We start from the raw sequence: 13,695 nt of genomic DNA on the forward strand, positions 1-13,695 counted from the left end.
ACATCACACACACTATAGCTATCTTGCTGACAAAACTGACAAGAAAAAAATAATACAAGGAGATTTATAAAGTGGCTCTGTAGGAGTTAATATCATTAAAAGAAACCTATTTCCACACGCTACAGATGAGGCAGAGCGCTTCCCTATGGCCATGGATACTCAGATGCTGAAGAGGAGACATATGGTATATAAATCACACTGGCAGGTAGAATAAATCCTTTCTAAAGCTGAAAAATTCTTCTGTGCCAAAAAGGCCAGGATGGGTGCCCGTGAAAGTCGGATGCTTTTGCAATTCATGATTGCCTATTAGATCAGCTAGCGCAGACATCACATGCAAGATGAAATCCAGAAGTTTGTTTCCAAATAGTGAGCTGCGTGTTTATTTTTTCCTTTTCTGACAGCATCTGTAACTATCAGCTGCTGCATAAACATCATTTCACCTAACATTTAAAAAAATGCCTTCTGTTTTACAGTGCAAGGCAAATATTAGAGAATAGCCAACAATTAAATAATTGGCTAGCACATAAACAAACACAACTCATTACATGCAATGCAAACTAGCATTTTCTTAATTGGAACCCAAATCTTTCTTTCTAAACAAGAGCTTTCCAGAAATCTACATGCTGAAATGCTTTCTGTATACACTTGAGAATCATTCTCCAGCAAGACCCTGAAGGAATGGGAAGGCACAGATGTCCAAATATTAATTTTTAACTAGCTATCTGCCCTATTCACACAATAGTGTGCCTAATACACAGCGTCCAGCTATGCCTGTGGGAGTATTTTTTTCCTGAAATCATACAAAATAGATTTCAAATAAAATTTCCCTCACAGAAACAAAAAATGGAAAAAAAAAACCCAAACCAAAACACCCCAAATCTCAGTTTCTCCTTCCTGAGCTGAATAAATAATTCAACACCTACTGGTGCAGGCACTGGAACACAAGTGTCCCACAACTCTAAAGGAGGGTGAGTCATTATCTGCCTCTCCTTTTTCTGCCAGAATTTCTCCATAATTACTTCCTTCTCCCACTCACCAGTGGCCAGCACATCAGCTGGGAGCATAACAGTCCTCAGGAGTTTCTCTAGTCTCAAGCAGAGTTGACACAATACCTAAGAATTTGCTCATAGAAGTTGTCTGAGCTTTTTAAAACCAGTTAGGAAGGAGAGGAGAAAAAAAATGTAGAGAAGTAAACAAGCAATTTCCCCCCTCTTCTCCCATGAAATCAAATAATTTGCATCTACTTGCAAGATGCCAGGTAATCTATATGGGCTGCCTGAGTACCAGTCTTCCATTAAGGCATCTCCCCTTCTCCCTGTTAAGGACACACAAAATTGAAGGCAGGAGAATTTTTCCTCCTTTTCATCTCATCACCCTGCCTGCACAATTTCAAACCCATTTTACAGTATCCAAGAGGAAAGGCGAGTTCAGAAGCCAGATGGGGCTGCATAGATTTTTTGGATGACCAAACACTTATAACTGGCCCTGAGCTCAAATTTTGTAGATGATGGAGAGACAGTCATTTTGATCACAGCTGCAGCACAGTAAGCATTATATTATGGTCTAGGAGATGAATAGCAAGCTATAATCTATTCTCTGTTTCTTCTATGGGAGGAATATAACGACTGCAGAAAGATGGGTCATTTACAACTATAGAGAGCAAATTGTTGAACACCACCCCAACTGAGCTGCACAACTTGAAAAGAAAAATATGCTTGAGACACTTTCCCAGAATATTTTCTCCCTTCTCTTACTTCAATACTTTTATAAATGTAAGGTTTGTTTCTGTGTAAGCCATGAAACTCATTGACAGTTGTGCTTAATTAACTAAGTCAAAGCTGATTTAAGTGGAGTCACAAATGTCAAAAAGGTAGAGGCTACCATGTCTATAGTTTCTTCTTCATATCCAAAATTTAAATAAAATATATGCATCAACAGGAAAGCAGTGTGTCAGAGGATTTATCCAAAGAAAGTATCTTCCACTGCAAAAATGATTATTTTTTTATACAAGCTGGTTCTGAAACAGTAGATTTACATAATTTGGATTTCAAAGTTGTATTCAAACACCAGCTATGTTGTATTCAGTTACCTAAAGTCCATAAAGTGGCATCATCAATCTAACTTCTACAAGTTTCTCTTTGAAGTTCGTAAGTAATTAACCATGAAGTTAAAAAAAAGACTGTCCTCTCTTTACATGTACATACTTCAATGAAACTATGGTTACATATTTTAACTAAATTTTACAGAAAAATATAACAAGTTGTCACTGACATTTAGAGTCAGAGTTAAGCTAGGTTTCTGATGCTGTCCATCAAGGTATAAAAAGTATTTGGCATAAAAATTTTAAAAATTAAAAAACAATTAGCATCCTCCTGCAAACAACGCAATCTTCTTTGTATTCCTTGGCTGAGTACAGATCATTTCATGCGACAAATACATTTGAAACCTGGCTGCAGTTTTGCAGTCCACAGTGTTTCGGCTGCCAGAGTAGTATGTGACAGCAGAGTGGGATATATTCAGAGTCCGTACAGAACAGAAAATACACACACCTACCAGACTGATTAGTGGAGGCATTAATTATGAGTTTGTTCGCTTCTGTTTGCCAGTTTACTACTTCAACTATTCAACCAAATATCGGTGACCCTGTTTGACAGAAGTTTGATTTTCAGACCCACCTTTGAAAGCCTCTGGAAGAATGATCAGATAAAGATGACCTAAACTACAGGTAGGAGCACTTCAGGACAAAATCATCAAATCAAACAGAACAGGGCACAGTTTTACACTGGCATTGCTCCAAGTGAAATACATTCTCGCCATCACTCCACCAAATCTGTACGCAGATGTGAGCTAAACAGGAATACTGGCACAGAAAGATGTAGCTGACAAGCTTCATTATCTTCATGTTTACCATTTGATTAGCATTTTAATGGTAAAGACAACTTAGCATGTCAAACACAGTTTGTTTTAAACTACTTGTAAATCTTTGGCATAAATATAACTGATCTTTCATGTAAATTAATTTGCTGAGTTCAGCTTCATAATTTTTAAACAGTATTTTACCTTTAAAACTTCAGTTTTGGCTCCCATGACAGGAGTTACCTATGTACTGGAGATGCAAGCAGCAGGCAGACTTTGCCAAAACGCACTGATCTTCACTGGTCCCTTTTACTCTTGTCTAAGAGGAGGAAAACAGGTATTCATCTGAGCAGGTGATCCAAAATGTCTCATTTTATTAAGTTTTTCTTCCTCCTATACATATTTATCTGAAAAACAATTCCCTGTGTAACAGGCGCTCTTTTTCTTTAGCCACGTACATATGGGTTCATGCTCACTGCAATGCACTGGGGCCACTGACGTTTTTGCAGAAGTTATGAAAGGTTGTCAACTTTACTGAAATTTGATCTGTCTCTAATAAAAAAAGGCACGTAATTAACAGATTAAGCAGTGAGAGTGATATTTTGGGGGAGCAATTAGCAAGTCTTGTACTGGTCACTCCCATGGGAAGATAAGTCCCAAGGGCCAGTGAAACATGCTTTATCCAGGAGCCAGGAAGGGCACAGATGACACGGACTCGAGGAGTTTCTGCCAGCAACCCTCACCCCCACCAGCTCTTTTGCAGCTTCACACAAAAACTGCAGAAGTGAAGACTGGCAAGATCACCGTTTTGGCAGAGGCAATCACAGTTAACTTTGGCCATGGTGAACAGTCACAGCTCATGTTTTTCAAGGAAGAGTGGTGCCAAGTTCAGTCAAATCTAAGCACTTTGTAATATTTTCTCAAATAATTTTCAGGAAGGTACTTCTATGATTTTCTCCCTAAGTGCTTTTCTTTATCACTGACAAACACACACACAAAAATGGTGTGACGCCTGCACATTTATTCCTCTGATTTGGGTCAATATTACACAATTACATGAAAAAAAACCTCAACTCCATCACAAAACTTACTCATCTAAGAACCATTTTGTTAACAATTTCAGCATGCTTAAAGAAATTGTTTACTTTCCAGACTCGAAAGCATGCTTTTCCAAAGTATTCATTAAAGGCAACTATACAGGTCTCTCCCCTTTCTCTATTATCTACAATGTTTTAATCCTCAGATCCAAGGAAGCAGTCCTCATTCAAAACAATAGCAATGGAAGAGTAATTGAAGTGCCTTCAGGACTGAATGAAAGTACCCATCTGACAAATTTCTGTGCTCTGGACAATCTACACCCACCTCAGATTGCACATCGTTGCCTTTGTTTTAACTTGTGCCATGCACAGTATTTGGGAAAACTTCAAAGGCTCCTCATTTGAGTTACTAATACCCACCACTGCTTATGCATGTTACACTAAAGAATTATCAGTTTAGGGACAGGCTGTGCTGGCTTTGTCAACCCTGTATTTTCTGATCATTTTCAGCTATGAGGAACCTTTTTACATCATGTTAGGCAGTCTCATCTGGCCACAGAACAGGAGCAATATCACTGATGTGACGGGTGAGATCTGAGGTTTCTCCACTCTTGACCTTCTTAGCACAGGTTTTTCAGACACTTCTTGAGCCAACAGTATCCCTTCAGTGGTGGATGACAGGTTTTCCCTTTTGTTTTGTCCACATTGGCTGAATTTGTCACGGACTGCAACTAAACTACACGCAGCCACCCTGCCTTTAGACCTCATGTTTCATCTCCATTTTCAGCATTTCTCTTCAGAGCTCCAGAAAATGGAAGATCAGGCAGGACATGTTTGAAACAGGTCCCTGGAAAGATTCTGAGATAATACTGCATCTGTTCATCTATAAGCGTTTTCTGGGACTCTACAGTTTTCAGTACAGTTTTGAACATTGTCAGAAATATTTACTTCAGCATGTAGCTCAAACACCATTTCATAAACAGTTTAGAGCCAAGGGTAGTACCTAGGCTTTCATATTGAATAAAACTCTCTTCAGCTCTATTGACTATGCCTTGGAAAGAAACAAAAAAAACCCCACCCCCAACCCCCCACCCCCAAACTTGCCCAAGACTTTCCTACACTTGCTTATGTGCAGCTTTATAAAGATTGGCACAATGAAATAATGTTTATAACCTGCCCACTTAACTACAGAAATGCACCCCATAAAAAATTAATAGCTTTCTTCCCTTGTATCTGATGCCCCCACTGCATTATACCCCAGACCTACCTGCTTTCACTACAGATTTTTTTTCCCATAAATGAAAGGCAAAATCAATCCCTTGCAAGTAATTTTGTAGTTTAGGTATTTATATGACATTAGCCCCTGAGATCTTTCCCAAAACTTAATGTAAATATTTGTCTTTTTTCCTTCTCAGTATGATCAGTTTACAGGACTCAGAAATTTTCTAATTTTGTTTGTTTAGTTATGGCTATACATGAGTATTAGGGAGTGTCATGTGCTTCTGTTTATGCCTAACATAAACTGCTAAAAACAAGTTAAGTGCAAGTAAAGTAATTCTGAGTTTCTGAACAGCAGGTGTTGATATCAAAATGCTTAAGGAAAAAGCTATTCTAGAAGTATTCCATTAACAACACTCATGGAGGTGAACCTTAAGACATTCTCCTCTCAAATAAAAAGCAATGTGAATAAATACAGCATTTGAGTAGATTTTTTTCTCGGCATTTACTCAGTAGAATAAACATTGCTTCCTTATAATATGGTGTTATGATAAATGAGACTTACACTATCCATAGGGATTCCAGTCTGTCAAAAGTAAAGTAGTCAAGGAGAGATAAGACCATTCCTTCAACAGATTTCCCAAATGGCAAATTAACATTATCCTAAGAGAGAACTCGCAATCCAGGCAACACAACTTATTTTTAAACATACTTGAAGCAGAAGCCCAGCATACATGAGACATGGCACAGACACCAGCTGACAATAGGAAAAATGCTAAGAACTTCTCTGCCCCCTGGGAACCATACAAACTGACTGACAAATGAGGATGTAGCTCCTTTGGGAGTTGATATGATTATTGCCAGAGCTACTGTTACACACACATCTTTAACAACTTGAAGACTTCCCTGAATTCATACCTCTTAAACGTTAGTTTAAAAGCACTCAGATCTTCCATTGACTTTTAAACTACTTTAAACAGCACAAACCACACACAACCATCCATGTTTGGCAATTAAAAATGGGTAAACCCTCAGACGGCTGGGTTTTTTTTTTCTCTCAGAAGCCACAAAGAAAGGCAGCAAAAACCGTTTTAGATCTTATGGCTACTCAACAGCATTAAGCAAGAACCACTGTGTAACACTTATAAGACAAGTGTTAAGAAAGCATAGGTCCAGATCTAGATCATAGAATTGTTAAGGTTAGAAAAGACCCTTAAGGTCATCAGCTCCAACCGCTAACCTATCACTGCCAAGTCCACCACTAAACCATACCCTCAAGCACCACGTCCACCCTTCTTTTAAATACCTCCAGGGATGGAGACTCAACCACCTCCCTGGGCAGCCTGTTCCAGTGTTTGACAACCCTTTCAGTGAAGAAGTTTTTTCTAATATCCAACCTAAACTTTCCCTGGCACAGCTTGAGGCCATTTTCTCTCGTCCTATTGCTTGTTACTAGGGAGAAGAGTCCAACGCCCACCTCGTTACAACCTTGTTTCAGGTAGTTGTAGAGAGCGATAAGGTCTCCCTTGAGCCTCCTCTTCTCCAGACTAAAAACCTCAGCTCCCTCAGCTGCTCCTCATAAGACTTGTTCTCTAGACACTTCACCAACTTTGTTGCCCTTCTCTGGACATGCTCCAGCACCTCAATGTCTTTCTTGTAGGGAGGGGCCCAAAACTACACACAGTACTCAAGGTGCAGCCTCACCAGTGCCGAGTACAGGGGCACCATCACCTCCCTGCTCCTGCTGGCCACACTATTCCTGATACAAGCCAGGATGCCATTGGCCTTCTTGGCCACCTGGGCGCACTGCTGGCTCATGTTCAGGCAGCTGTCAACCAACACCCCCAGGTCCTTTTCCTCCAGGCAGCATTCCAGCCACTCCTCCCCAAGCCTGTTGCATGGGGTTGTTGTGACCCAAGTGCAGGACCTGGCACTTGGCCTTGTTGAATCTCATACCGTTGGCCCCAGCCCAGCGACCCAGCCTGTCCAGGTCCCTCTGTAGGGCCTTCCTGCCCTCCAGCAGATCGACACTTCCACCCAGCTTGGTGTCACCTGCAAACTTACTGAGGGTGCACTCGTTCCCCTCATCCAGATCATCAGTGAAGATATTGAACAGGACCGGCCCCATCACTGAGCCCTGGGAAACACCACTCGTGACTGGCCACAAACTGGATTTGACTCCATTCACTGCCACTCTCTGGGCTCGGCCATCCAGCCAGTTTTTAACCCAGCACAGAGTGCACTTGTCCAAGCCGTGAGCAGCCAGCTTCTCCAGGAGGATGCTGTGGGGGGGGACAGTGTCAAAGGCCTTACTAAAGTCCAAGTAGACAATGTCTACAGCCTTCCCCTCATCCACTAAGTGGGTCACCTTATCATAGAAGGAAACCAGGTTAGTGAGGCAGGACCTCCCTTTCATAAACCCATGATGGCCGAGCCCGATCCCCTGGTTGTCCTGCATGTGCTGCATAATGGTGTTCAAGATCATCTGCTCTATGACCTTTCCCAGCACCGAGGTCAGGCTGTAGTTCCCCGGAAACCACAAACTACAAGTTCCTGGGATACAAAATGACATGCCAAATGCTTTGCACTCCATGCTGAGTTTATTTTTTCAGTAGATGTTTCAGCAAACCCAGAAGCATTTGATGCAACTTCACCGCAACTAACAAATTATCTATTATACAGTTTAAACGCTTTGTATTCAAGAATGACTTATCTAAAAAACATGTCAGATTAGGAAAATAATCCTCTCCCTACAAATTAAAACATGATTCCCAGTATGCTTGAGCATGAAGTTAGCATTTCCATTATTATCCATCTACAAATAGATGTTTTATGAAAGCGTGCAAACAGAATTCCATATTATCTTTTTGTATAAAATCAGATACTCTGAAATGAGGTATTTCTACCTTTCAGATACATGTAGATTCCACCTACCGGGTCAATACGAAAAATAAATTGAAATCTGGTGCTGCTGAAATGAATGGAAGCTCTGGCATTTATTCAATCCAAGAAGTCAACCATCACTTACTTACCTAATATTGATAATTATTTATAGATCATTTACAATTAGAAAAGAAGTATAGGTATATATTGCACATATGTCACATAAGAATCCTAAAAATAAAAACATAAACCTACTTGTACTTACAAGCAAGCGAATCTTCATTAAATTAGACCTTTCCTCATTGAAATATTAGGGGCTGACTTGGAATTACTTTAACTTCCCTGAATTGCTAATATTCCTCTGCCTAATTGTTTTCCATCTCCATTGTCTTCTGATTGAAGGATGTTCATTTCAAAAAAATAAAAATGTAGACTATAGAGCATAAATACTATGCATATACTTGATATGACGACAGTAATGGAAAAGCTGATACTGAAAACCTCTATTATAATAATATTAATATTCAGAAGAACTCTGTCAATATTTATAGCCTTAATCTCTACATTTAGTACATCAAAATCATGAAGAAAAAATAATGCTGTTTATGCGGGAGTGGGGGCGTGGAGGGTAGAGGCATAACAGTAAGAAACTGGAATTTCAGTATTTTAGAGACACACAGATCAAAACATTAATCAAGAAAAATCTCATTCTTCTTGCAGTTGTACTGCATTTCTAAGTTTGCAATAACAACAGGAATCCCCATAGGTTTTGTATAGAAGATACTAGAATAGATGGAGTGGAAAGAAAAGTCCAATAATTAGAAATGGAACAGATTGTCATGCATTTTCTTTAAATAACTGTGCTACAATTGCCTGATCATAACATTTGGAAGAGGCCTGTTCGCCCCCGTATTTGCAGAATGTGAGACCCACACCCCTGTCCTCTTTCTCCTTTAGGCACCACTCTTGTGTTCTTGTGGTTGAGAAAGGACTTGCACACCTGCACAACACACAGGCTAAATTTTACAGCAATTGTGCTACACTGTTCCACACACTTTTGCAGTATTTATATTCCCAAGTCGAGTGATCGCCCAAAGTACTATACTAGTACCAAAGTGTGTGTGTTAGCACTGGCTCCCTGTCAAGTCTAAGCAATTAAATAAAGGAACATCCTTCACTATATTTAGAAGAAACATTCTGGCTGCAGTACAACTGCAATTTGCTGTTATCTATAGCTAGTATGGAAATATTTGTCATTAGTTTCTTAAAAGAGCTAGTTCTCTAGACTTTTAATGTAACCAAGACAATTTGTCTGACTGGAAAGCAGAGCGGCACGTTATAGCTTAACACCATCAAGCTCAGTAAGTTGGATTTTTTTTCCAATCAGGGACAGCCTGCATTAAAGTCAGATGGAGCTTTGCAGTCTATCCTAGTTTTTTTTTCTCAGAATCTCCTGGCTTGCTCAACCCCCTTCCTCTGGTACCCATAGCCTGAGCAAGCAGCTCTGCCCGCTCCTCTCTTCTTATTGGCTTCTAGGAAACACTGCTTTGGAGTTGTTTTTGCTTTGAAGTTTTCCAAGTACAACAGAAAAAACAGCTGCGTCTTTTTCAGCTCTCTATTCTCTTGCCATCTGCACTAATGGAGATCTTTCTCAAATCCTTCGGATCCTTTTTCTTCGTTTATTCAAACCAGGTCCTCCCTTGCCTTTTCCTTTCTCCTAAGACAAAGGTGCAGTGAGAGAGGGTATTTATTTGCTTTTCTGCTGTCATCCTGAACTAAAAGCATGACATCACCACATGCCTACTGAAGTCACAATCTTGTGCAGAGCATGATGCAACCTCCATGCTGGTCCCTGGCTTTTTCCTCAGTGCATAGTCTTAGGTGCTGGGCATCAAGCCTGTGAGTGTCCCAGGATGAAGCACTGCACTCCATCCCCTCTTGGCTCAGGATTATGATTTAACACAATGTTTCATTACAAACTAAAGCTTCCCTACTAAGGAACAGGAGCAAAAAAGCCCAATTTACATTACCTTGAAAGTTTTGTAATTTAGGGGATGGGACTTGGTTGCAGTTAGCTTTTTAGAGAGTCCGTTACCACTTCACCTCTCATATAACCTGATGTTTCTCAAAATCCAAGTCTTATCCTGAATTCTGTCACCACTGAGCTCATCTAACTGTCAGTGAGCCTCAACACAGACTTTCTTTCAGGAGGTACTGAATTGCTATCCACTGAAACCAAATGAGTCGATCACCAGGAGTGCTGCTGAGTTACCGTTTTGTTATTAGTAAGTCAAAACGATTATGCCTTAACTTTTATATTGGGAGGATCTATTTTCTTGCTCCTTTTTCCACTTCAATACTCCAACAAACCGGCTCAGCAATGCTATGCACAAAGGTAATAGGGGTCTAGACCCACAGGCATCCTCACAGATGTCTAATCACTTCACCACATTAGCCAATTTCCAACTCTTTTAAAAGTCATCACAGCTCAAAGAATTTCATGCCTCATTTGGTTTTCCCACAATATTACACAATCACCTCTAGGAAATAGTTACCTAACCTGCTTCTTGCTTTCTTTTTGCAAGTTCTTCTATTGGTATTGCTCCCTAAATATCCTTCAGGTAAAAGATTGCAACAGTTTAGCTAATTTAGGTTGTTTGAAGTGGTCTATTGCAACTATCTACAATGGAAACCAGGATCTCTACTGAATGACATTTGGTTTACCTTCCAATGAAAATTTTCAATTACTCAGAAATTTCAAAAGAAGTTTGAACATGCAGTTGACACGCTTTCTACCTGAAAGGCCACAATTTCAGTCACAATCTTCCTCTTAGTTGCTATCATTTCTGTAGTTAGGTACATGCTTTTAGAAGAAACGTTATCTTTCTGTTTAGAAATAAGAAATAATGAGACGGGGAAGAAAGGTGGATTTTAAAGCCTTCAAACATTGTTCACGTAGCCTACGTTCCACACTGAATTTAACTGCTCTGCCATGGCATAGGGCACAGAGCATACAAGACCCATCCAGAAGAGGTCATGTAAAGGTAGTGGGCAGATTTACCACACAGCCAGTTTAAGTCCAAATGATGTAATTCTTTTTGTAAGACTGGTTTGCTGAAGAAATTCCTAGATGACTTAGAAGTAGTTTAAAGAAAAAAACAATTCCATAATTTCCTAGTTAATACTACAGAAGGGAAAATCTCCTTCCTCCCAAACTTCTCTAATTCTTCCTGGTGCTCTATCTGGTGCCATTAACTAATGCAACAAGAATTGATAGGATTTCCTGGAGGATTTCAACTTTCTTCTAATTAGATGGCATAGTACATCATCTTTTCAGAGCCCACACTCATAAAAGTCACAGCAAGTGACAAGTCAGAGCTCCGTTTCTCAAGCTTTACAAGTTACCAGTGCACCCTGTAGCACTGTACCTCGGAACACAAAAAGTGCAGAGATGTCACCCCACTCAAGAATGTAGGGGCCAGACTCAGCACTTCTCTCACCCAAAAGCAGAAATAAAGGTACTTTAACCTGGCTGTGAAAAGAGCACAACAGTCACATTTCTGACCAAAGTTCTTTAGTCCATTTACAAACGGAAGACAGATACTACAAGTTTCCCAGTGCCTTACAATATTCAGAAGCTGCAGCGGTTTTTGCTATGACCATGCAACCATGAATCATTTTAGCAAAGCAAAAGCATAATAAAACACAGCCCACGTAGTTCCATAAAGGCTTCCCACTGCTAATCAGTGGCATGGTGCTTACCTTAGTCCCTAAGGTTACAATCCACCTCTTCTGCAGCATTTAAACATACACACAGCGTAAGACTCAGAGATAAATAATCCTTTCATTTCAACATGGTGCTTTTGTGATGTTAGGTGCTATGCGACAGTGGACAACCAGCAAGCCTGAACAAATCTGGGCTGCTGTAATTGTGTGCTTAGCTTTAATTACCCTTGAGAAGAGTGTTTGCAACTTGACTCCAGAGGAAGGGCAGCCTGCTATTGACATCAGCAGATCAAATACAACGTGAAAGACGGATAAACTGTTTTTCAGTGGCATTTTTCCTGTTATTATTCTTCGAACTAAACTTAGGAGTTACTGTGTAAGATGGCTATCTGGCTGCTACAGAGATGAATTTTAAATATCTTCGGGGAAAAAAACCCAACAACAACAAAAAGGTGTCTGACTGAATTTTTTAAAAAGTTCATAAAAGGGCATCTTGGAGCACAGGGTTACAAACAGTGTGGGGTCATGACTTCAGAACATCAAAGTCCACAAATCTTGACTGTCCTGAACTAAGGTGCACTGCTTTACTTATTCTCAAAGTCAGTACTGATAAATAAGTAATAACTTAAAAATTTATAAAACTATAAAACATACTATGAACCCTCTCTTACACAGGGAGGAACAAAGGCAATAGATTTCAAATTAAAAGATCTGTTAGCACAGTTCATGATACTGGTGATTTTACTGAACATTAATTAACCACTGGTTTCTGACTAGAAACCTTATTCTGCTTTTGGGTGCAGCAGTGCACCAGCCCTGCCAGGGCTGGACCATAAAGACTTTTGATGCTGTTATGTTTTTCAAGAGTGAATGACATGAAGTCAGGCAACCCTACCCTCAGCTACATTCAGAATGGAGGGGTGGGGGAGCAGTATATAACAGAATGTTTCTGTAAATTAAATTGAGATTGGACCAAAGAAGAATTCTTTTTTTTGACAAAACATTTAAATTGACTTCTAACAGGGCTTCAGCTAGTATAAGCCTTTCACCACTAATTTTCCAGAGATTATATCACTAATATAATTTATTTCATAAATCTAATTAATCAAATCCTATACCAACAATAAAGAGAAATAAACAGAAGGTGAGTGTTGATGTAAACAAAGCATGAAAGCATTTTTATGAAACATGCTATGCAGCCTGTATCTACTTTCTATGACTACACGGGGAGCAGACTGGGCAGCCCCACTGCCCCTCGGTTCCCAACACTTCCCTTGGGCCAGCAAGGAGAGTTAGACCAGATAGAAACAAACTGGCAACAAGCCAGCAAAAGAGAAATTTGCTTTCAACCACACCAGTGAGCTGGTCAAGCTGAACACATGGTTGTGAAACAGAGAGTACTGAGATGGGGGTGGCTGAAAAGAAGAATTTTGTGAGCGCTGATGCGTCTCGCTCTCATCCAGACTCGCCTGAACTGGCCCTCATCTTTCTTGCAGGGTAGCAGACAAATTTCATGCCTGCCACACTATGTTTCTGGTTATATCTCTCAGGATGGTATCTTAGTTGATAACATGGCAGCGTTTACTGGCATTCAGCTTGTGATATACAGCAATCCTTTCCTGCATTCACAGAGCAGAGACTCCTGTTTATGTGCTGGATCAGTTACTACTCAGGTCTTGTTTTTCTTTGTATATTTTGGCGTAATTCTTTTGTGCCTTTCTTCAGAGGAAAGATAATCTAATAGTTCTCAAACTCAGTTTGTTCTTTCTTCTTTTTTAAAAATACTGTGACCCCATCAGCTCTCTCTTAGTGCTCTGGGACTTCATCTTCACTTCACAAGTGGTAACAGCTCTGATGTTTCCATCCGTGCAAGTATCCTTGCATCACATTTGTCAGAATGAGCCTTTTGAAGAGTCTAGTTTATCAAGACACTCTACCCTGTTCTTACAGGTTTTTGTTTTTTGTGTTGATGACT

General features: G+C 40.0%; 1 protein-coding gene across 7 annotated transcripts in view; it reads right to left on the bottom strand.

Moving 5' to 3' along the window:
• ZNF385B (zinc finger protein 385B) overlaps positions 1–13,695 on the bottom strand; it is a 140,993-nt gene that overhangs the window by 59,069 nt on the left and 68,229 nt on the right. Inside the window, exon 2 of one of the 7 annotated variants that reach the window (XM_064451736.1) lies at positions 3,061–3,175. The exons of the other annotated variants lie outside the window; for them this stretch is intronic. The gene's annotated coding sequence lies outside the window, so the exon portion shown is untranslated. The remainder of the gene's footprint in view (positions 1–3,060; positions 3,176–13,695) is intronic. 7 annotated transcript variants of the gene reach the window in all.

Source organism: Phalacrocorax carbo, chromosome 5 (assembly GCF_963921805.1).
Source record: "Phalacrocorax carbo chromosome 5, bPhaCar2.1, whole genome shotgun sequence".
NCBI classification, from domain to species: domain Eukaryota; kingdom Metazoa; phylum Chordata; class Aves; order Suliformes; family Phalacrocoracidae; genus Phalacrocorax; species Phalacrocorax carbo.